Consider the following 24011-nt stretch of genomic DNA (forward strand, 5'->3'; position numbering starts at 1 on the left):
CTAGCAGTTGCGAGCGCTTACTCAACATTTTTGGTAGCACGCGGTAGCAAAATACAGAGAGAGCACCAACTAGCACCGAGAAAGTCTCCACAATGTATGCGCCCGGTGCTCCCCAGTTCACCCACCTACACCCAGCGAACAGAACCTGCCTCTGTCGAGGCACACGCAGCTGTCGCGGTATGTGCCTGCCTATGATGCAACATCGTTGCTGCCTCCCTCCGGCCAGAGAGTATTGACTATGACTCTGTATGGGTGAGTTGGATTTACTTACTGTTTGGTCCCCCTTTTTACGACATCCTGTTGGTCCTGCCTGGCGCGAGGCGAGTAGTGAAAGGATGAAGGTGGGGAAAGTTGTTTTCTTCCCCATTGTTGATGAAATACGATTCCGGGGAAAATTTTCTGTTTTGTCAATTTGGATAAATAATTGGCTACATTTCAATACGATGGAGACCAATAGTCAAGAGTCATAACTACGGAAATGCGTTTGCTGAAGTTTGAATTTAATCTAACAATTTGTCCTAAGTAAGAACGATTTATTACTTGGCAGCTAGAGGAGTCCAAAAAACACGTCAAGTTAAACTCTGGATGTGAAACTATTGGATTGTTACTGCGTAGTTCTCAAACATAAAATCCCAAGAGACTTTATTACGACTCATTCTTCAATTAGTATTACATGTGGAGCATAGAAACGGAAGCTATTGCGCTTCATGGTCAGATTAGGCTACTGACGATTATCCTCATATACTTAATGACGGTACAGAATGCACTGATGGGGTAAAATGGCTCAACAAATGAAACTTTTCTGTAACATATTGGTCATGATTTTGTCATACTTGTCAGTTGAACCCAAGGACATTCTTTTAATTTCCTCAAATAAATTAAAAACTTTTTTTTTCTTCCTTGCTCATACATAAATGGAGACGCTTGGTTGTTGATGCCAGTGCTCGCATATGATTTTTAGTTCAGATGACATTTTAATCCATATTCGTGTTGTACAACTTATGAAATCACAAAAACAATGAAAATGCTTCAACTGGAATAATCGGTTTATTTTCTGCGGAAATTATGGAGACATTGGTGGGAAACTCTTATAGCTCATTCTGATGGAATTATTTGAAAGCAGTCAGTGAAAAGAAAATGGCCAAGTTGAGACGAGACGCTGTAACTGTGATTTGCTTTGATGGATTGAGTTCAATTTTTGAAACGGAACTGAAAATATGCTGAATTTAACGTGTACGAAGTACACAATGTTTTCGTTTACAGCTCTAGGCGTGATAAGGCGTTCAAAATGTGCGAAAGTGAGCGGACAGCGGCACGCATATAAATCAAAAGGGGAATTTGAAACATTTGAAAAATCTTCAGTTCTTACTAGATAACAGATAACTTTACTGCTCGGCGGTCCAAAAGGGAAAGATCGAAGAATCGTTCCCGGTTGACCAAGACAATTTTTTTCATAAATAATTCGAAAAGTCCCAGTGAAGAAACAGGGGTGCAAGCAGTAATAAATAACAAAAGTTCCATAAACAAATAGAAAAATGCATAAATAAATCAAAAGTTTCCATAAATAATTGATTTTTGAGCAATTAACAACGTCAAAAATGCAATGAATAAATCAACTGTTGCAATAAAAAAGCCAATTTTCCCACCAAATAACTTCGAATTTTCCATAAATAAATCCGATTTTTCCATAATAAATTAGAAAATTCACAATAAAAAAATATCGAAAAAGCAATAAAAAATTCAAAAAATACAATAAAAATGACGAAATTACCCATGAAAAACAAATTCAGGAAAGTATGAGACAGTGAAATGCTGAATCGCACTTTTATGACTGAAACGACTGAAAAGCTTGCGTAACTATGATTGCAATTTACCGAGCAATTGCTTGCTGTCCGAACTCGCTATCGCTCGTCGGACCTAAAAAAGGGATAAATCTATGTTTGCATTATACCGGGCAAATTCTTGAATCTGTGGTTTGCCTAGAACCGAATCGATGCGGTTGCGGTGCATCGGATATCAGAAACTTCGGCGGCCTTCTTCCGTTTCAGTTCCTCAATCCTCTATGCGGCTTCGCCGCATGGTCCTCCTCTCTCCTCTCTCCTCTTCTTGGCGTAACGTCCTCACTGGGACAAAGCCTGCTTCTCAGCTTAGTGTTCTATGAGCACTTCCACAGTTATTAACTGAGAGCTTCCTCTGCCAATGACCATTTTGCATGTGTATATCGTGTGGCAGGCACGAAGATACTCTATGCCCAAGGAAGTCAAGGAAATTTCCTTTACGAAAAGATCCTGGACCGACCGGGAATCGAACCCGTCACCCTCAGCATGGTCATGCTGAATACCCGTGCGTTTACCGCCTCGGCTATATGGGCCGCATGGTCTATATAATTTTTGGCTCAAAATGCATTGACGTTTATTGCTCGTTTTTTGATATTTATTGATAATTTATTTTTTTGTTATTGCACTTTTTGAATTATTTATTGCTTTTTTGATATTTTTTAAATTTATTATGGAAAAATCGAATTTATTTATGGAAAATTCGAAGTTTTTCGGTGGGAATATTTACTTTTTTATTGCAACAGTTGAATTATTCATTACATTTTTTAAAAACGTCAAACGTCAATCTCAAAAATCAAATTATTTATGTAAACCTTTGATTTACTTATGCATTTTTCTATTTGTTTATGGAACTTTTGTTATTTATTACTGCTTGCACCTCTGTTTCTTCACTGGGACTATTGGAATTATTTATAACGAATGATCACTTCCTTATGAGTCGTTTATATTTCAGACTTTCATCAGATCTTGTTTTAATGTAACTTTGAATTAGCATTCTTATACAATCTCGTCTGTAGTAGTCGCGATTATATTGTAATCTATGGTGTATGATTGTTTATAAGTTCATACTTGTAAATCTGAAATTATACATGGAAATATGATTGCGGTGGAAAGTGAAGATATCATTTCTTACCTGGGCATTTTACTTCAACGCTGAACAAAGCCCGTGCTGGCCGTATTAAGTTTCTCGTATCTCGTGTCTGGAATTTCAGGTAAGGTTTTTCTTCTCCCGGACGATCCTGAACATTAGCTTTTCCATCATCTCCCGCCGTCAGCATTATTAACATCGTCCATAAAGTCAAGTTCAGTTCGGTTTTGTGTTTATTTTTTTTTCGATTTCATCGCCCACACTAAGTATCAACTGGCCCGTCCGAAAAAATAATTATATTTGCTAAAATTCTACACCCTACAGGGGGTGGCCAAAATGTTTGGGATAGGCAACTTTTTTTTCTCTCACAAAAAAGTTCAACATGCTGTAACTTTTCATAGAGTGCATCAAAAATTCTCAAATTTTGACAGTTTGTCAACCTATTATAGTGCATCATTGGCATAAATTTGAGCCCGATTGGATAATCTTTCGCTAGAACCGTTGTCGTACAACACTATTTCTTAGACAACTAATTTTTGACCTGTCAGATCTCGGAGACCAGTGAACCGAATTGAATGAAATTTTGAACGTTTATCAACAATATATTAATGCTTGAAAATTCTCTAAAACATAGGTATTTTTCAAACGTTGAAAAAAGTTATGATGGATTGACACTTTTAGGATCTTTCTTAAAAAAATCTAATTTTTTCACATTAATTCTGGTATTCTGCTATTCTGCTATTATCAACGCATCCCCTGGCTTTCGCCCATCTGCGTTGTCTTTTCACTAGGCAATACGTCTACCAATTGATGTTTATGGGCTTGCCGGACCAAGTCATGTAGCTAAGCCAAACACCCCACCTACAACTGTTGGGTAGGCACCATTGTCCCGCCCACTGGTGTTTTATAGCTAGTAATTTTTTTCACATTAATGTCATTAAATTTTATTTTTGATATCTAAAGATTTTCTACTTCTGTTCTTAAGATATCTATAATAAGATATATTAGAAGCCATTTAGATTAAAGGAAGAACACATTTAGTATTTTTTGTGCGGTATTGTAAATTTGACTCATTTTCCCCTATATAGGTGAAAATGTCAAATCATCATAACTTTTTTCAATGTTCAAAAAGTACCTATATTTTGAAGAATTTTCAAGCATTAATATATTGTTGATAATTGTTCAAAATTTCATTGAATTCGGTTCCCTGGTCTCCGAGATATGACAGCTCAAAAATGAGTTGTCTAAAAAATAGTGTTTTACGAGCACGGTTCTAGCTTCGCGAAAGATTAACCAATCGAGCTCAAATTTGTAGCAATGATGCACATAAAATAGGTTGACAAACAGTCAAAATTTGAGAATTTTTGATGCACTCTATGAAAAGATACAGCATGTTGAACTTTTTTATGAGAGAAAAAAAAGTTGCCTAACCCAAACATTTTGGCCGCCCCTAGTACATCATCAAAAGAACGGCTCAGTGGTAGAGTATCTGGACACGAAGCTGTTGGTCGAAATATTAAGACTCGCAAATCGATGTTTTTGTTTTTTTTTATGTTTAATTGTTTGTAAAAAGGAATTCATATTGGTATCCAAACACAGTTAGAATTGAAGTTATATATTGCGACAGATCAATTCATCTGCAGTTGTATATGACAGAGTGATTTTCGTGAAATGTAAGTATATGACCTCCATATTTGTTCGAATACAGCAAATCTGTGCATTTTAACCTATCTCTCTTAATCTAGTAAGGGTTCACATAGCAGAGTTGTAGTTGTGTAATATGAACCAATTTGTTGGCTGGAGAAGCTCCTTCAAGGATTTCCTCAAGAGTTTGTTTATGAATACCTCCTTGAGTTCCTTCTGGGATTCCTTCAAGATTTCGCAAAATTGACCAGAAGCTGTTTCTGGGATTTATCCAAGAGTTCCTTTAAAGTTTCCTCTGTCTGGGAATTGAAACCGTGATTTCCGGAATTTACTCCTATGATTATGTATCAGGAATCGATCACAGTAGTTGAGGTGGCTGCGTGAGGTGTTTTCATACCCATTTTACCCTAGTTCCGTAGTTTTATAAGAAATCAGACCCATTACCTGCAAGATACTTATGCGTGGTTTATTAAGAAGTTTTTCTCTGAAGGAAACATGCCCATTCTGCTTTTAACCCTCGTAGGATGTTGGGGTCCATATGGCCCAGAAGGGCACGCTGAACCTAATCGTGGTGCAAAAATCCTAACATTTACGAGGGTCTATCTAGTTTCAATGCATCTCAAACATGCTTTACCGTAAATGTGAGACCATAACATGACAGTCCAGGAGCATTTGGAAAGGAAATTTTCTTGATCTCAGCAGTAAGCTTTGTTCCAGTTATGACGTAAAATCAAGAAGAAAAATAACATCATGGAAATGTATTCATGAACCATCCTTGGTGATAGAACGTAATGCATTACCCAAGCAGTACACAATTATTTCAACATTAATGAACGGGTCGATGTCCTCGACAATCCCGAAGACAGGCTCTTCCTTATTGCATTAACATACCTACAGACAAAGAATTTTCATTCAACCAGCGAAGCAATACATTCTAACCTATACACAACACACCCACACAGACTCACAACTCCACATGCTCCTACACACGGGTGAAACCTACAATCATGAACTTCACCAGAGCGCTCCACGGTTAACATCATTCAATATTCATGCTCGCCGACAACGACGACGTCTGTCGCCCCAAAGCACCCAAAAACAACTTATGTCCTCGCCCATGAGCCCAACCAGTCCTTTTATACTCCCAAACATATAATACCCTTCTAACAAAGAGTCCAAAGTTGTTGGGATCGTGCCTCACTTGGTTTCGCTTACATCAGGTAACCCATCCCACTTTTCCCGTATTCAATCCTGTCTGCAATTGACCCACAACGACTCCATCCACCCCCCAGGCCCCGGCAACAGCCGAAACAAAATATGAATTACTGTGGGAGAATTTTATCCTTTCTTGCGTCGACGACGCGACGTACGGACGACGAAGATGGGTCTGACTCTGCTGGTTTTGAAGAGGAAGAAGAAGGGAGGATGTTGGTATCCCGCAGTAGAATGAAACGTTTCTCTTCCTGATGGTGTCGTCCTCGCTCGCGCTTGCCTCTTTGTGGTGAGGAAGGTCCGCCTCGCATGGCAACGTGTATGGGATGAAAAAGGCTCATAGGCTGAGTTCAGCACTTCGGAATGGAGGGGCTTTGCTCATTGAGGATTATTTCATTTATTACAATCTGACACTCGCGAATTATCACGAATAATATTGCCACATCGTTTCTTGCAATTTTGATTTAGACGTCGCATTTCAGATTATAAATTTGCAGCTGTACAAGTAAGCATTTTTTTACGCACTGTGCCGCTGGAGCTAAATCGAAATTGCGAGAAAACGATAAGAGGTAGAAGTTTGGTGTTAAAGAACGAATTGTAGAGTGGAATAAGGGCCACAACTTTGCCTAAGAAAGAATTTTAATTTATTTTGCATTTTTTGAAGATAATTGGCAAAAACAAATTTAAACACACTACTTTTTGAGCTACTTTGCTCTAGAAAACTTAGTTATTTAACTAAACCAATCGATTCAAAGATGTCATTTGATAGAAAATTTAATAATCTTTCGAATGTGGGTCGAGAAACTGCGATAAGTTTGACCATTTTCAAGTTATAGCCAGTTAAGGTAATAATAGTACAAAAATGGAAAGTTCAATAGCTACACACCAAAAGTTGGTTTGAAATTTCAGCAAAACGATTTGCTGAATAGAAATCAGCAAACGCAGACCTTACTAAAAAATCAGTAGTTTGTATTTGTTTGCTGAAAACCAGCAAACTCGTCGGGTTCTCTGAAATTTCAGCAATTTTTTCCATCCTCAACCACGTCGGGTAACTGTCAAAAACAAAACAATTTTTTACTTTGTGCATACCACATCGTGCCAAAAGGTACATAACTTTTCATATTATTAGCCGCTTATTTATTACAGAATTTGGTAAAAACATCATTAAATTTTGATTTGACATCCCATGGATCATATAAACAGGCAAGGTAGGTGTCCAAATCATAAGTAACTAAAAATCCAATCAATCAATTCTTCCCACAATAGATACGATCTTGGATACGATCACACGAATGACAACCCCGTTTAGACGTCTGGAAATCAAGCGATGCGGCCAAAGCCGCTCTTGGACGTTTTTCCTACGATCCTGCGTTTCCAAGAAAGGTTTCCAACTGTTTTGTGTTCGGACTCGTAATAGGCTTAAAGTGATAAACATATTGTTTTATAGTGTACGATGACTGTACGATGACTTTCTTTCAAAAATATTGTTTTTAAAAGAATTTAAACAAACATTTTTAATATTTTGATTCAATTTGCTGAAATCCTCCAGCAAATTGCGCTGGCAAACCCCACGTCGGTCGAATGTACTAAATTTTCAGTAATCCTCAAGAATTTACTGATTTTTTCAGTAAACCCCTGTCATTCACGGTGACATTCGACATTGCTGAAAACTTTAGCAATTTTTTTTTACTGAACGGATGGCTGAAATTTCAGCTCGGCAAAAATCAGCAAAAGTTTGCTGATTTTCAGCGAAAAAAATTTGGTGTGTACGTAACGGTCGAAATTTGATCATATTCGTAGAAACTTTTTTTCACCATTCATGGTCCTCTATCACCCTTTGAAAAGTTTGCACTCACCAACCTAACACCTTGTGGATGCTATCGATTGGTAATTTTGTACTTGGGGGTTTTCGGCCTTGCAGTCTCCGGTGCAGTCAAAACGACATATATTTTCGATGCCCGACGTTTCGATGGACTATGCCATCTTTCTCAAGGGTTCTATTTAAACAAACTGGACGTAGTACATATTAAAGACAAACAGAAAAACTACAAAGGTTAACACAACTTACAGAAATATCGTTCTTCGTCTGGTGGTATGAATTGCACATGAATTATAGTCAAATTTTGGACGGACTTCATCAATTTCCTACAATTTTACAAACAATGATAAAAATAAACAATTTTACATAACATTTAAGACATTACTAACTATTTTTGTCAGAAAAAAACTGGGAAGTTTTGTATGGTGGGTCACTATTCTGATAATCACTATGCTATTCTAATTTTAAACCGTCAATTTGATTCCAGTCAGACATTTGTTTGAATGTTGCGTACAAGTTCTGTGGGTTTTAGTTTCCTATTGTGTGTCATTGTCGTTAGTGTTAGTGATGTCAGTTTTTTGCCTATCTTCGTGGTTTGTTTTGGTTCTTGTCTTTAGTGTATGTAATATTCCTGCATATATCATACTTATGCTGTCGCAGTCGCTTCGTTTGTTTACCGTCCTGTCTGTGTTCATAATGTGGCACACTTCCAGAACGGGGAGAGCAGAGAAACGTCGATGGCAGTCGAGTATCTCCGTTCTGTCCAAATAGAAACGATGTTTGTTATCGGCCGAATGCAGCAAGAGAGCTGTTCTCTTTTTTAGTCGGCCGAGTTCATAGCTGTTGTAGTTGTCGTCGCAAAACGTAACGCGTGGAATGTGTCAAGTATACATATAAACTTTATTATATATTACAAAGAGATGTTTAAAGTGATGCGAATAAAACACGACCGGCTGCGGTGGGCTTGACACGTAGCTCGTATGCCGGAGGAGCTACAAGCTGAGACTATTTTCAGCAGAGAATCAGGAAGAGGCTGCCGACTTCGTCGTAGGCCGCACACGCATTGCTGTTAAGGTGGACCTGAGGACTCTAAACGATCAGGGCGACTTGAAACGATTGGCACAGGACAAAGATCAATGCAGTGGAGGTGATTGCTTCATTCAGCGTAGACTCACTGCTACGAATAGTAAGTCATTAAGTATCAAGCATCAACACATGGGCCGGGACCTACGGTTTAACTTCTCATCCGAAGGACAACGTGGTCAGATTATTTTTGTCTCAGAAATACTCAGATATAGGTTTAATTTGTTTGCTGTTTGTTTTGGTGATAAGCTATTGCCGCTTCATATTCAAAATAAATAAAGCACAATAATACTACAATATTGACACTTCACTAATGAAATCACCGCACTGATGAAATCCGACAATTTATATACTCGAAGAAGGATGATGAAAAATTTGAAAAGCCTATTTCAAAACCATTTTTCCTGACGCAGGAAAAAGCAACGTAAAGAGAATAAGATAAGGAGTACACACACACTAAAATCTCTTTATGCAATTCAGTATCATAATTTCTATTTTATACTACTCATTTCAGTATAATAATCTCCTGCTTTTCCGTACCGGTTCAAGCCTTGTTGGATAAATGTACGACTCGTGCTGAAAAAAACATTTTTTTGCAACTCGTTACATAACTATTTTCAATAAGCAAACCTCGAAGCAAACAGGCCTTGCTCCTGGGCATTTGAGATGAAAAAGAGGATTCCAGGAAGACCTCAGCAATCTCAAAAGGGGGGGGGGGGTTCAAATGTACTTCAGGGGTATTGAAGGGATTGTCAGGGGATTCCTGAAGCCATTCAACAGTGATTTCATTTCATTTTATTTATTTATTTCCTAGTAAATGTTTCGAATGAAACTTTTCTGGAAGCTTAAGAAGCTAACGATGAGCCTTGCTGGAACATCAGTCACAAGTTCTAGCAAGGCTAATTATTAGCCTCCTAAGCCGTTTAAAAGATGCTTAAGATGCTACTCGAAATTTTATCGGAACTTTCAAGTTCATAGAAATTCAGTTCAGTAGCATTGTGTTTCAATGAATTTTAAATAGCATTAAATTGCAGAAAACAACTGTTTAAGCATACACGAATAGAAGACACATATTAATTTATCGAATCAATGCTTTATACGCCAAAACCAAAAATTTGACGCTTACCGGATACGAACGGCTGCGTGAGAGCCCTATGCTCTATGTATCACAGATATACAATTACGATTCAATGAAGTCTGAGTTGAATCAATTTTCTGTCGGCAGCTAGTTTTGCACACTTGTATAGTAGTGAAGTAAGATTGCCTTTGTCAAGTGACTTCAGCAGCGCAGCGGTCAGCAGGCTATCACGCCGGAGGATCCAGTTCAGTTCTACATAGGAAGCGACGTGTGTGAAAATATAATTATCGGAAGCAATTCAGACATTGAATCCATACCACAACCCCACAATCACAATAACAACAAGGTTTGTGATTCTGATAAATATATTTTTATTCCTGCATGAATTGGGTCAAAGTTCTGTGAGAAGCTGCTTAGAAGGCTATCCAGCTATCTTATGTGAACTTTCAAGTTTGTTTAAAAATGTTTAAAAATGATGCGATGATACGAAGCTGCATAGAAGTCTACTAAGCAACCTCGATCAAGCTGCTGAGCTTATAAAGTACCCTCTTATCTATACTTTTGGTTACTTGGGAAGACCCTATAGAATACCCCTGAAATCCACTGAGATCCTCTGAAACGCCCCTGTGACCACTTGAAATGCTCCTGAGACGTTCAGGAATCCCCTGGAAACCACCAGGGATCCCTAAAATCCCTGGGATCCTCTGCAACGCTCCTGATATCCCCAGAAACGGACCTGAAGCACTCCTGACACCCTCTGGAACTCCTTTGGAGCACCCTGGACCCCCTCAACTTTTAAGGATGCCATCAAGCAGCTGAAACTGCACCGCATTTGCGCTGTATACGACGACCCAACTAACAATTGCAAGTCACAAACAAGCAAGCTTGCTGAATTGTTGCTTAATAATGGTAATGATAGCTGAACTAAAATTATGCTCTACACTTTACTGTTTAAATGATTTTTCAATTGAGAAAGTAGTCAATGTTCGACTTTCCTCATCGGTATCAACAATGATAAATTAAAGCACTTTTCAAAAGTTTAACAAGTAATTTATTCGACAAGCATTGATTCCTTAACAAAAGAGTTTAACAAAACATTTGTCTGCATCTTATTAAGCTGATGTATCGATAAGCATATGCTCCTGAACAGTGTGCCTTTCACTTGTCAAATAAACGCCTTCAGCCCGTCATAGTTTGACTCGGAACTTTGTTCGGATTATCGGATAAATCATGGCTAAAACTGTTTAGACAACCAAGTTATTAAAAACCATTATTTTAAACGAATCACATAAAATAAAACAGGATAGAATTCCAAATGTAGTTAAACATTGAGTACCAAGAGACGTAATCATCGTTAAAATGAGGCATTTATTTATTATTATTAGTCTGTAACAAGATATCTTGTACCTTGATTATTATATGATTTATCTTCCGCAGCAGTACGATTGTACGAGTCGCTTGGATCGATGCATTTAACATTTCAGTGCTGTCTGTTTACTGAATATTGTTCCCACAGTTCCCTAGACAACCAAACAGCATTCAGAAGTCGACACATTTCAAGTATCCTTTTTTTTAGTTTTTATTAACGTGTATTTTAACTTAAATGCTAATCCTACACTCATTTCAAGTATCCCTAAACATCCTTATGCACTATTTATTGAACACAACATCAAGATTCCATGACAAAAGCATAAATAAAAAAAAAAGCTTTTTTAATGATGATATTTAATAATAAAAATAAAAACATATTCATATCGCAATTAGTACGTCTGGAAACAATATCTTCAATAAGGACCAACAGTTTTTGGCCGCATTCGATACAAGTTTTCTCACCGTGCGATAAAAATACTGACAGCGGAATCAGAATGGAAAACACGTGTTTTGGGCTGAGCAGCTGTTGAAGTATAAGGCGTTTCAGTTGATTACCACGTGCTGTGCGAATTCACCACTGCTGAACACAAGTTCAGGAGTGATCATTATTGAGTCATGGGAAGATTATGTTTTGCTTTGGGTGCTGCATCTCACCATCTCTAGGATGGCGCAGATAGGAAGGCAAGCGGCTGGCAATCGACAGGTCTCGAGTTCTAATCCGGGTTTAGGTAATTTTATATGTAATTCTTATGTAATTCTTATTTCATAAAAGGTGTTCTCAACATTAGAGCGCAAATAATTACTCTCGTGAGAGTTCAACATTTTTGCATTTTATTGATTTTCTATCATTTTTGCCAAAGCTGAATAACAACTTTCCTGTACATTTGTAAAACGCTTTGAACAACAAAAAAAAAGTTGGTGTACAACATGATGCTTTATAACTTCTCCAAATTTGTGTGAACAAAACCCGAACGTAGGTTGTATGTGAAAATAATTCAAATGTTATTCAACATTATGCTGAATAAATTCGTCATAATGGTGCCTGTTAAATGAGTGATTGTTAGTTGGGGAGCGAGTTTTTTTTTTTTGGTTGTGATGTACCAACTCCCTTGAAACGCTCCTGAGTTCTTCAGGTACCCCCTGAAACGCCTTTGAAACTCCCTGAGATCTTTAGGAACCCCTTGAACCAAGCTGTGAAGAAACAAATGGAGCTGGCCACACGGTTGCTCAATTGCCGGTCTATCGCGATCTGATTACGTTGGGTGCTGCGTGGACAGATCAAGGGAGGAGATAGAGTAGGATGAAAGAAAGAAAGGTAAACAAAAATAGATTTGTGATTCAGCAGAAAGTTAGTGCGGTTTGTGGTTTCTAAACATCAAATAAATTAGTGAAATTGAACTACAGTTAGAATTATTTGAAGTTGAACAGTGAACGCAGATGTTAAAGAAGTGCAAGTAAAGTTTAAACGGCTATAAGGTATGATTAACGGTCTAAAAGATGAGCGAAAATTATTCTAAATGTAATTGACAAAAATGTAGGTTATACGAGAAGTAAATCCAATCCTTAACTGCAAAATTCCATCAAACTAAGTCAAGTGGTTAAATAACTTGAGTAAGTATTATTACATTGGTAATTTATGAAGGCCATTCGATCTAAAGCATAAAAATTATATTCAGACTAGTGCTTGGAATCGTGGAGTATCGAGGCAATTGGGAGGCATTTGTTGTAAGAGGGCCGAAGGAAAAACTGTCTTTGTAAGTACAAAACATGATTTGTTTAAGTCTCAAAAAAAATTATAAATACTAAAATAGCAGTTTGAGCTGCTGATTACGAGCTGCTACAAAACGTTGGTGCATTCCTTTCCAATTCCAAACACAAGCAGTGTAACAAAACATCATTTGAACAGTAATCTACCAATCTTTTCAGTTTTTTTTTTACTACTAATCATGTTTGAAAAGATTTCATCAACAAGAAAACTTTTCAAATGAGAGAGATTTCATGTGACTTGAATGCATTGTTACTCAACTGAAAAAACCCTCAAAAATCACACCCGACAAACTTTACCGAATGTTGGGCCGCTGTTAGACCTACTCTGAAACCCCTTGGGACCCTCTCAAATGCCCTCTGGTTCTAAATACAGCCATTTCATAGAAAATGGGAATAGTGCGACTCCGAATAATTAGAACCGTTTTTTTTATTTAGCCATAAGGATGACAAATTTTTAAATAGGGTGGTCTAAAAAATCAAAAGTTTTTCAATAGCAAAAAATGCAAAACATGATACTATCTCGGAATTATGTTTTTCCAAAAACGTCGTTGCGGTGACTACGATTGCGGAAACAGTTCTCAACTAAATTCAACCATTTTTTTTCGCTATTTTGCTATTTATGTGTCAGTGTTATAATTTTTTTCGTACATTTTTGCATTAAAATTTCTTTTGGAAAAAAATCGTCCCCGTTTGAAAACTAAAAACATTTTTTAATATTCTGATCGTTCAAGGACACCACAAGGTCCTCTAGTAACAGTTTTCTTTGGGTTTGTGCTTCCAGTTGAGCTGTTAGACTGTAACTATAGTCACGGCAAACCTCTTTAAGGTGAAACGGGACGCCGTATTATTTTTCCTATCTTGCATCTCTTTCCAACAATTTGCCTCGCGATTTTGAAGATGGTAATCTCGAGTTCTATCGCACTGAAGATGCTGAAAAACAATCAGCATTTACACTGCAAAAGAGCATACACAATGATAGGTTTTGTTGCAAAATATGAAGTAGAATCTGGGATTACCATCTTAGTAGCAACAGAGCAATGGTGGATATTTTCTCGACCGTCCCGTTCGCCCTTAAAGACAACACGTTTGACAGAAAATGTTATAACTTTGGTAATTAGTACCAGTGCTGAAAATGTAATTTCTACATATCTAATTTCAACCACCTACAGCTCATTATAGAAGCTGAACATGAGGATTAGGTGAATGAAAAAAATGTGCGACTAGACCAGTTTCACAAGAAAGTCACGGAAACCCGCTCTTTTTTTCGAATGTTTTAAGTGAATGTCACGGACTACCTTCAAAAAATGCATATTGATATTCACCATGAATTTGAATTTCGACATTTACCGTGACATTTACCTTAAATATTCGAAAAAGAGCGGTTTTTCGTGATTTTATGTGGAACTGATTTAGCCGCACAATATACCCATATTCTACCACATTCTCAGGTTCAGCTTCTAAAATGAGATATAGGTGGTTGAATTTAGATATGCCGAAATGACATTTTAGCACTGGTACAAATAGGATTGATAGAATTGTGGATGTATTTGAAGATGCGGCATGAACAACGAAATTTGCATTTCCATGGAAAACTAAGAAGCCGTGTCTTAACTAGCTCGGTTGCGTCACAGAATTCAAAAACACAACTAAATTATTGAAAGATTCTTCTTTAGACGCACAATAAAAAACATGCACAATCTGTCCTCACAATTTTGGTTTCAGAGAAAATAGAATGGTCTATCACTGCAGATTGGAAACCACTGAATTTTGAGAATCTGCTGTATTCCTGGTAGTGCTGCTTGAAACACAAGATCTTAAAAGATTTATCTGTCAGCTTGGAGCAATTCAAGTGGGCGTAAATTTAGGTTCCAATGACTTAAGGTGAGTATATAACGAAGCAGCACTTCGAATTTTCAAAAGCACAAATCTGAAGAACCGAGGGTTGGCTTGCGCTGAAAAGTTGATCGATTGGTCACCACCAGCGGGTCACCAATCGATCAACTTTTCAGCGCAAACCAAACCTTGGTTCTTCAGGTTTGTGCTCTTGAAAATTTGAGGTGTGGCTTCGTTATATACTCACCTTAAGAAAACTTAACTGCTTGTCCCATATTGCCCATTCTTGTACCACTCATGGATAGTCGCACTAACACAAGTTAGAAATGTGGGAGTATCGCATTCGCAACACCATCACAGGAAGAGCAAAGTCCTTTTTTGACGTAATCGCGTGGCTCGTAAACTGGGTGTTCTTTATCTATCCAGAAGGAAACTGAATTTTCCTTATGAGATCGATGCAAAATCGATTCGAAAATGTTGAATGAAATTGTGAATGAATCAGAGTATAACGAAAGCCGAAGACCGCAGTGATAAAATAGATGGTTTTACTCATGGTTTGGAACAGCTGGGCGTCTTCATTCAGCAGGAAAAAGTTTGTGATATTTAATAAGTTATTACCTTTTTAGTGGATTCAACTATCCGAAAGCCTATAAAAACGATCACCTTCCACTTATTCCAAGTCTAAACCACTACTCTACAGAGTTTCTTCACTACAATGAACCAAGATTCTAAAACTCCACACTACACACTAGAGCTAAGAGAACTACGCCCGATTTTCACACGATGAAAGCTCCCGAAAGACTGACTGGACTGAAAATTCCAATCATACGCATACGCAAAAGAGGGTGTAGATCCTTCGGTTCGGAACAGTGAGTCCTGCCGTGTTCGTAGAAAACGTGCAAGCAGCTGAGTAAACTCTCCGCATCGTGGCTGTTCCCCACGCGCCACTCTCTTTCTCACTCCTGGTGGATTATTTTCCGACAATTTTCCCTTGGTGGAATGGGAAGGAGAGCCAGACGAGGATTTGTTTTGGCATGTGCTCATGTCGTCGCTGTCTGTAGGTAGGTAGTGGGTGAGGGTGGGTGAGGTACATATTCCCGGCACTTTACATAGGGCGACGATATCGATGACGACGACTTGTTGTCGCGTCATGGATGCTCTCAACAACACGCGGGAATCCGAATCAGTCGTCACGGTGAACCTAAAAGCTCTTTTTTGTCGAAAAATGACACTAGACATGCATAAGAATGATCCTTACAATTTGTATCTAAAAAAAGGTTTTAAAAATTATGTTTACCGTGTTTTCGGAGAACTTTGGTTGAATTTTTAAGAACTCTTCATAATGATCATAACTAACCATATAAGCATTTAACCATATGTAATCCTCGTAAAATCTTGATCATGATTGATTAACCACTAACAGTTGTTAATCCATTATTGCAAGAACACGTGTGCTCACACGAGGAACCAACATATACTACTTGATATTAGCTGTACAATACCGTGCTAATTCGGGAGCCCATGTGGAAAAAAACTGAGGAAAATCTGCAAATATTGAAAATGTCCTTCCGATATCCAAGGATTATTTTAGTAAGTTAAAGCGGAAAGGGAGGGGGTAGTGTAGTAAGGATTGATACTAGGGGTTAGTGGGGAAGGGGACAAGAGATATGTTATGGGGAGATAAGTGCACACTGGTTCCAAGGAAGATTTCAGAGGATAATTTGGGGTGTTAAAGACGAAGACTACGCGAATGATTAAGGAGGCTGCCAACACCCCACAGGTCCATGGAGCATGGTGGTGTAGAGAAGGATGTTCCAAGATACCCTAGAATTCCCGCAACTAAAGGCTTTAATATCTACGAGCGTAATCGATGAATTGTTCTTACATGACTGAAACGGTACAACTTTCTACAGCTCTAGAGCATGGTTCTGTAGAGAACTACTTTCAAAAGATGATCTAGGTCCTCCAAGAACTCCGACGAGTTAAGGCCTTAAGATCTCCAAGCATAATCAATGAATTGTTGATACATTACGGATACGTTGTAACATCCTACAGGTCCATGGAGCGTTGTTCTACAAAGAACTAATTTCCAAAGATGTTCTAGGTCATCCAAAAACTTCCGTGAGTCAAGGCCTGGAGATCTACAAGCGAAATCAATGCATTATTGTTACATTACTGATGCAGTGTAACGTCCTACAGGAGCATAGTTCTGTAAATAAATAATTTTCAAACATGTAGGACCTCAAAGAACTTCCGCGAGTAAAGGCCTGAAGATCTACAAATATAATAAATGGTTTCTTGCTACATTACTGATACGTTGTAATATTCTACGGATCTATGAATCTTTGTTCTGTGGAAAACTAATTCCCAAAGATGCTCTAGGACCGCTAAGAGCTTTCGTGAATAAACGCCTTAAGATCTACAAGCGTACTCAACATCCTACAGGTCCATTGAGCATTGTGATGAAGAGAACTCAATTCTTAAGATATGCTAGAGCTTCCATAAACTTCCACGAGTTAAGGCCTCAAGATCTACAAGCGTAATCAATTAATTGTTCTTACATCACTGATATGATGCAAGATCATACAGGTCCATGAAGTATTGAGCTGAAGAGAACAATTCTCCAAAGATATTCTAGATCATCCAAGAACTTCCGCGAGTAAAGCCCATAAGATCTACAATCGGAAACGAACCAGCCTCGGGCTGAAAGTCTCGATAATAAAGATAAAAAAAAAGATCTACAAGGGAAATCCATGGATTTTTATTACATCTTTATTAGGTAATAAATTAGGTAATTTATTAGGCCTGAAATTAACTCTAGTCTGTTCTTCGACGCCCTACAATCGACAAAATTTATTATTTATTCAGGTACCTCGTGACTAAATATCCAGACACTTGTGAAATAAAAGCTAAAACTTACCTGTGCTTTCTAAACTCGTGAACCTCGTTCGGTGTGAGAAAACGACTTCAATCACGCTTTTAGAACTTAAGACCTATATTCGCGAGAGTATTTGGATGACCTCGAACATCTTTGAATATCAAGACTCTACAGAACTGTCTTCCATGGACCTGTAGGATTTTTTTTTATTCTTCAATCACGTAACCTAATTTACAGCTCTTTTTGTCCACTAGGGCACGGTGTAAGCGGTTCCAATTGACAGCTAAACTTACATTTTGTACAGCGCTTGCATGTATTCTATTCTAATTCTACTATATCGGACTGCTGCCATTTTTCTACCCTGTCCAGTGGAATGATGAGCACGAGGATGTTGATGTGTGGCTCTTATTATTCTTTTTCCAGTCCGATTGGGGGTCCATAATGAGGCTTTCCACGGACCAGCACGAATCCATTTTAATCGATGTTTTTTTGATCTACCTGATATTTTTGTATACTATTCCTTTTTATATGAGAAACCATTTTTTCATATCAAAAGTTCATATTTTGTCTCGACTAACTTTCAAATAGGGCCTATGAAAAAATGGAACACAAGCAAATACAAAATTGTAACACGGAAACGGCTTGTTCGATCGGAAAGGTGTCTTTAGCAAAGTTGTAGAATAATATATGGCGGATCTCAGAAAAATACACATTGAAAAATTTATTTAGTTTTTCTTCAGAAAAAACTGAATTTTGATACTAAAAATTAAATATCTCAAAAAGCTATTTTTTTACCTTCGTGTTTTTTTGTGAGAATAAAGTTCATTCTGTTAGCTATCATCTGTAAAATTTTTATAGTGGTAAAAAAATGTACAAAAAAGTTATGGCACTTTGAACATTTTTGGTTACGTGTTTTTTTAGAGTGCATGACGAATTTCCCGCAAACTAGATTTTGGGGTTGGCAGCACCCTCTCAGATTTTAATGAAATTGTGTAGGTATGAAGAGTATGCACTTTAAAGCAACGTTGCATACTTTGTCGTTTTTTTTTATTTATCTACACTAATATTTGAAAAGGGCTTAAGTTTTTGACCATTTCTTCTATACCAATGTAACTTAAAAATAACATGATCTACAAAAAAGTGTGGTATGTGTGACTTAGAAATTTGTGTGAACTTACAAGTAAAAAATTGAAATATTGAAAAAACGATCACGCTAAAAAAACAGTTAAAAAATAAATTGAAGTCAATTTGGAATACATGCCCATTTGGGAAATTAAATTAATCCTATTTCGGAGAACCAAACCCCACACCAACCATTAAGAATAGAATTCAAAATGGATCAAAGTAATTAAATTGCTATTATCTAAATCTAATCCGACATAAAATGTTTTTTTTTAGTCAAACCAATTTTTGGGTATTTTTATATGTGGATTTTCACATATTAATATTGAACATAGCTTTATATGTTTTAATTATAAATCTATCCAATACGAAGAATATAATTTAGGATTCTCTTTTGAATCAGAATACCAGATCTGTTACACAGAAATTCAGAATATCAACCAGAAGTCGAATTTCAACTTAAAAGTTTCCTTATTCATAGGAGAATGAAATAAATACTTTGCATTAGATAGACTTGTGAATCAAACATATGGAGCTATGTTTAATTTAATATATGAAATACAGATAAGAACGCCCTGTATAAAAACTTTTGTTTTCACCTGAAGAGAAACACGCAAAATGATGACATGAAGTATTTGTTGTTAGGAACCGTCTATTAAAGACGTAGCATTTTAGGGGAAGTTTATGATATTGCTAGGAGCCTTCTATTTGGTATGGGTACTTTAAGATGGGAGGAGCTGTCAAAAAATTTCCACTAATGCTACCGTGATTTCGGATGCAGCGATATGGTAAAACTCAAACATTACAGAATCCTTGAAAAAGGTCCAATAAGGACCGAAACATCGGGTAAAGAAAACATATAGTTGTTTTGATTGACCAAATTAGACTGAAATGCCAATTAAAGATATCATCCAACGTACAGTCGTTTTTCGGCTGTTCGAGTCCATATGAAGTTGATCATCAATATTAACTTCTTTTCTCGATCAGCCTAGATAGCTGTGTAGTGTCGGTAGCGATTGTCTCAATTGGCTAAGAATAACACTACGGACCGCCTGTTCCGGTGGTAAGAATCCACCAACAGGTGACCCCTAATTCATGGTGTGATGCGGCTTTATGCTTACCGTGCCTAGGAATGAATGGCTAGGGGGGTCTAATAAAAACCTAACCGCTAACGGAGCCTGTGGAGTACCAGGGCGCCCTCCACAGTATGTAGCCCTTACTGCGCTAACCGGAGCAATGGTGCAGTGGACCTTGTGTTTCTCCGAGACAATCAGCTGCCCTTCTTTAGTCTCACTTGAGGCTAAATAAGGGCGGGATTATGAAGATGTTGTTAATTAGTTTAAATTTTCACCTATATGGTTTCGCATTATGCGATTTACACAGTGTATTCTGTGTATCCTCGCCTTTGGCGTTTTCCAATCGATACCGATTTGGTTTTATTGTTGCTGTTCTTTGTTGTGCTGCTGTTGCGAAGAGTTTAATCTTACCTAGTTTGGGTAGTGGCTACGGTTAGGATAGCTCAGATCAATCTTCAGCATAAAAGAACAGCAACGATCAATCTTTGCAGACTTATGCAAAATGGTACAGCCCAAGTGGCCTTGGTACAAGAACCTTACTTTCGTAAGGGAAATTTCTATCTAGGAAACCTTGTGAACCCGGTGTTTGCCACTTTCAGTAAACATGAAATGGCAAACTCGCGTGTCATGCCTCGAGCCTGTGTGCTTGTCAACAACGCAATAGTTGCTACACTCATCTCTGAACTAACCACCAGAGATTTATGTGCTATCACAATTGATGTATCTGTTGGAAACCTCAACAAAAAATACGTCTATTGTTCTGTGTATTTACCACATGATGAACCATCCCCTACGGATGCTTTCAAACAAGTCATCGCATACTGCACTTCAAAAGGCCTTCCGCTAATTGTTGGCAGTGATGCTAATGCTCACCATATCATCTGGGGCAGCTCAGACATTAACTTGAGAGGCTCCAGTTTGATGGAGTACTTAAGTAGTACAGATCTTGCATTACTTAACATAGGCAACCGCCCAACCTTCATGGTATCTGCTAGAGAGGAAGTGTTAGATATAACGCTTTGCTCTAGCAGAATTAGTCACGAGCTGACCAATTGGCATGTGTCAGATGAAGAATCTTTATCTGACCATCGCTATATCTTTTTTGAACATTTAAATGTTACTTCGCAAACATTGCGTTTCAGGAATCCTCGGTCAACAAACTGGGATCTTTATACTGATTTGGTTGCAGCCAAATTTCATGGATATTCACCATCCATTGACACTCCAAGTGATTTAGATGATGCCGTTGATACTACAACGACCTTCATCATGGAAGCTTTTGAAGAAGCATGCCCTCTACGGTCTGTGAAGATCACAAGAGGAACCCCTTGGTGGAACTCTGATCTGGCGAAACTCAGGAAACAATGTAGAAAGAGTTGGAACAGACGACGTTCGGCTGGTTCGGAGGCTTTCAGGTCGGCTCGCAAGGCCTACAGGAAAGCTCTCCGGTCTGCTGAACGATCCGGCTGGAAAAACCTTTGTACAAATGTTTCCAGCTTGAGTGAAGTCAGTCGGTTAAACAAAATCCTTGCGAAATCTAAGGATTTCCGGGTGAACGAACTTCGTTTGCCAAATGGCGATCTGACTTCCTCTGATGAGAAAGTTCTGGAATGCTTATTCAGCACACACTTCCCTGGATGTGTGGATATTACATCTTCGGATGATCCTGATGTCTTTTCTTGTAGTTATGATTCTTTAGCTTCGGCTCGGAGTATTGTAACTATAGAATCGATTGATTGGGCTCTTAATAGCTTTGCTCCTTTCAAATCTCCTGGGGCAGATGGGATTTATCCTATTTTGCTTCAGAAGGGATTTGATTATTTCAAACATGTTTTGAAAAAACTACTTGTTTGCAGTTTTGCTACAGGGTATATTCCCAAATCCTGGAGGGATATTACTGTAAAGTTTATTCCGAAAGTGGGTCGTGCGTCGTATGAAGAAGCAAAGAGTTTCAGACCTATCAGTTTGACCTCTTTTCTTCTGAAATGCTTAGAACGCATTGTGGATCATCATATCCGTGATGTTCATCTGGCCAACGTGCCTCTTCATGTGAACCAACATGCCTACCAATCTGGTAAGTCCACTGTGACTCTTTTACACAAGGTTGTTTACGATATCGAGAAAGCATTCGCTCAAAAGCAATCTTGTTTGGGTGTTTTCTTAGATATCGAGGGTGCCTTTGACAACGTGCCTTTCGATGCCATATTGGAAGCCGCACGGGGTCATGGTATATCTCCAATGATTTCCAATTGGATTCACCAAATGCTCAAAAACCGATATCTCTTCTCGACATTGCGTCTAGCAGGGATTAGGAAATTGAGTGTTTGTGGATGCCCCCAAGGGGGAGTCTTATCACCGCTTTTGTGGAATCTCGTAGCAGATACGCTATTGAGGCAACTCAATAATAGCGGTTTTCCTACTTATGGTTTTGCCGACGACTACCTAACATTGTTAGTTGGTATGTGCATCAGCACCCTTTCCGACCTGATGCAAAACGCCCTTCAGGTAGTTGAGGGTTGGTGTCGCCAATATGGCCTTTCGGTTAATCCGAGTAAAACATCTATTGTTCTTTTCACGGAAAGGCGAAACCGTAATGGCGTTCGACCTTTGCGTCTCTTTGATTCTGAAATCGATGTGACTGAACAGGTAAAGTACGTTGGAGTCATTCTTGATTCCAAGCTTTCCTGGACACCTCACATTGAGTTCAGAATCAAGAAAGCTTGTATGGCCTTCGGGCAATGCCGGCGTACTTTTGGTACAACTTGGGGTCTAAAACCCAAGTATATCAAATGGATTTACACAACTGTGGTTCGGCCAATATTGGCTTATGGATGTCTTGTGTGGTGGCAAAAGGGTGAAGTGAGAACGGTCCAATCAAAATTAGGCCATCTCCAAAGGATGTGCTTAATGGCGATGTCTGGAGCGTTCTCTTCAACTCCTACGGCAGCGCTAGAAGTTCTCTTTGACGCTGCCCCACTACACATTCATCTCAAACAAGAAGCCCTTTCTTGCACTTACCGGTTACGGGTACTCGGTCTTCTAGAGGAAACTCCTGTGAACCGCACATCAACACACACCTCGTTGTTTCCACTTTTAGTGAATTGGGACAAAATTGTCCTTGCTCCAAGTGATCTTACAATTGCTTTTAATTTTCCATATAGGACATTTTCCACGAAATTCCCTTCCCGGGAAGAGTGGACATCTGGTTATCTGGAAAGAAGTATTTCAGACGGCATCGTATGTTACACTGATGGCTCCCTTCTCGAAGGTCGAGCAGGTGCTGGTGTTTATTCTCGTGAGCTAAGGCTGTATCAGTCTTATTCACTTGGTAGACACTGTACCGTTTTTCAGGCCGAAATCTTTGCTCTTATGTGCGGAGTGCAATCAGCACTTCAGCAGCACGTAATGGGCAAAGTAATATACTTCTGTTCAGATAGCCAGGCTGCTATTAAAGCACTTGCTTCGGCCAACTCCAGGTCGAAGATAGTTATCGCTTGTCGAACTCAAATCGAGGAGCTGAATTCAGCAAACGCTGTTCACCTTCTATGGGTACCTGGTCATTCTTCCATCGCTGGAAATGAATTGGCTGATGAGTTAGCTCGCTCTGGAGCATCACATGACTTCATTGGCCCTGAGCCAGCTATTCCGATATCGAAGTGTTGGATTAAGCTTCAGATTCACACCTGGGCTGTCACTCAACACAGACAATATTGGAATAGTTTGGAGTCATGTCGTCAAACCAAATTGTATAGTGCTGAGCCATCTCTACGGGTGGCGAAGTATCTAACTAATCTGTCTAAGCAGAATTGCAGCATGCTGGTCAAAGCATTGACTGGCCACTGCCGACTCAGCTATCACATGGCGAATATTCAGCAAGCTGATTCATTTGCCTGTGATAGCTGTGAATCCGATTATGGAACTTCGTATCATTTGATATGTAACTGTCCAGTTTTCGCGCAACTGCGTTTCCGAGTATTCGGTAAACACTTATTAAGTGAAACTGACTTCAGAAACCTGAATCTTCAGGATATTCTGTTGTTCTTAACCCGCTGTGGTAAAGAGCTATAGGCTCTCTTTCGCTTTATGCGTTATTACAGAGCCCTTTTCAGGGCGCTGTTTGAACCCATTGTGGTACGCTTGTGCGTTAGTACCCTCTTCCAGGGTATTTTTCCTATTTCCCTACCTGTCCCTATCCCCATCCAA

The 24011-nt window shown here is 38.5% G+C and overlaps 1 protein-coding gene across 1 annotated transcript in view; it reads right to left on the reverse strand.

Moving 5' to 3' along the window:
* LOC109412683 (kelch-like protein 17) overlaps positions 1 to 15547 on the reverse strand; it is a 156020-nt gene extending 140473 nt beyond the window's left edge. The window contains exon 1 of the mRNA XM_062850624.1: positions 15351 to 15547. The gene's annotated coding sequence lies outside the window, so the exon portion shown is untranslated. The remainder of the gene's footprint in view (positions 1 to 15350) is intronic.
* Positions 15548 to 24011: the final 8464 nt, after the last annotated feature.

The sequence above is a fragment of the Aedes albopictus genome, chromosome 2 (genome assembly GCF_035046485.1).
Source record: "Aedes albopictus strain Foshan chromosome 2, AalbF5, whole genome shotgun sequence".
In the NCBI taxonomy this organism is placed as follows: domain Eukaryota; kingdom Metazoa; phylum Arthropoda; class Insecta; order Diptera; family Culicidae; genus Aedes; species Aedes albopictus.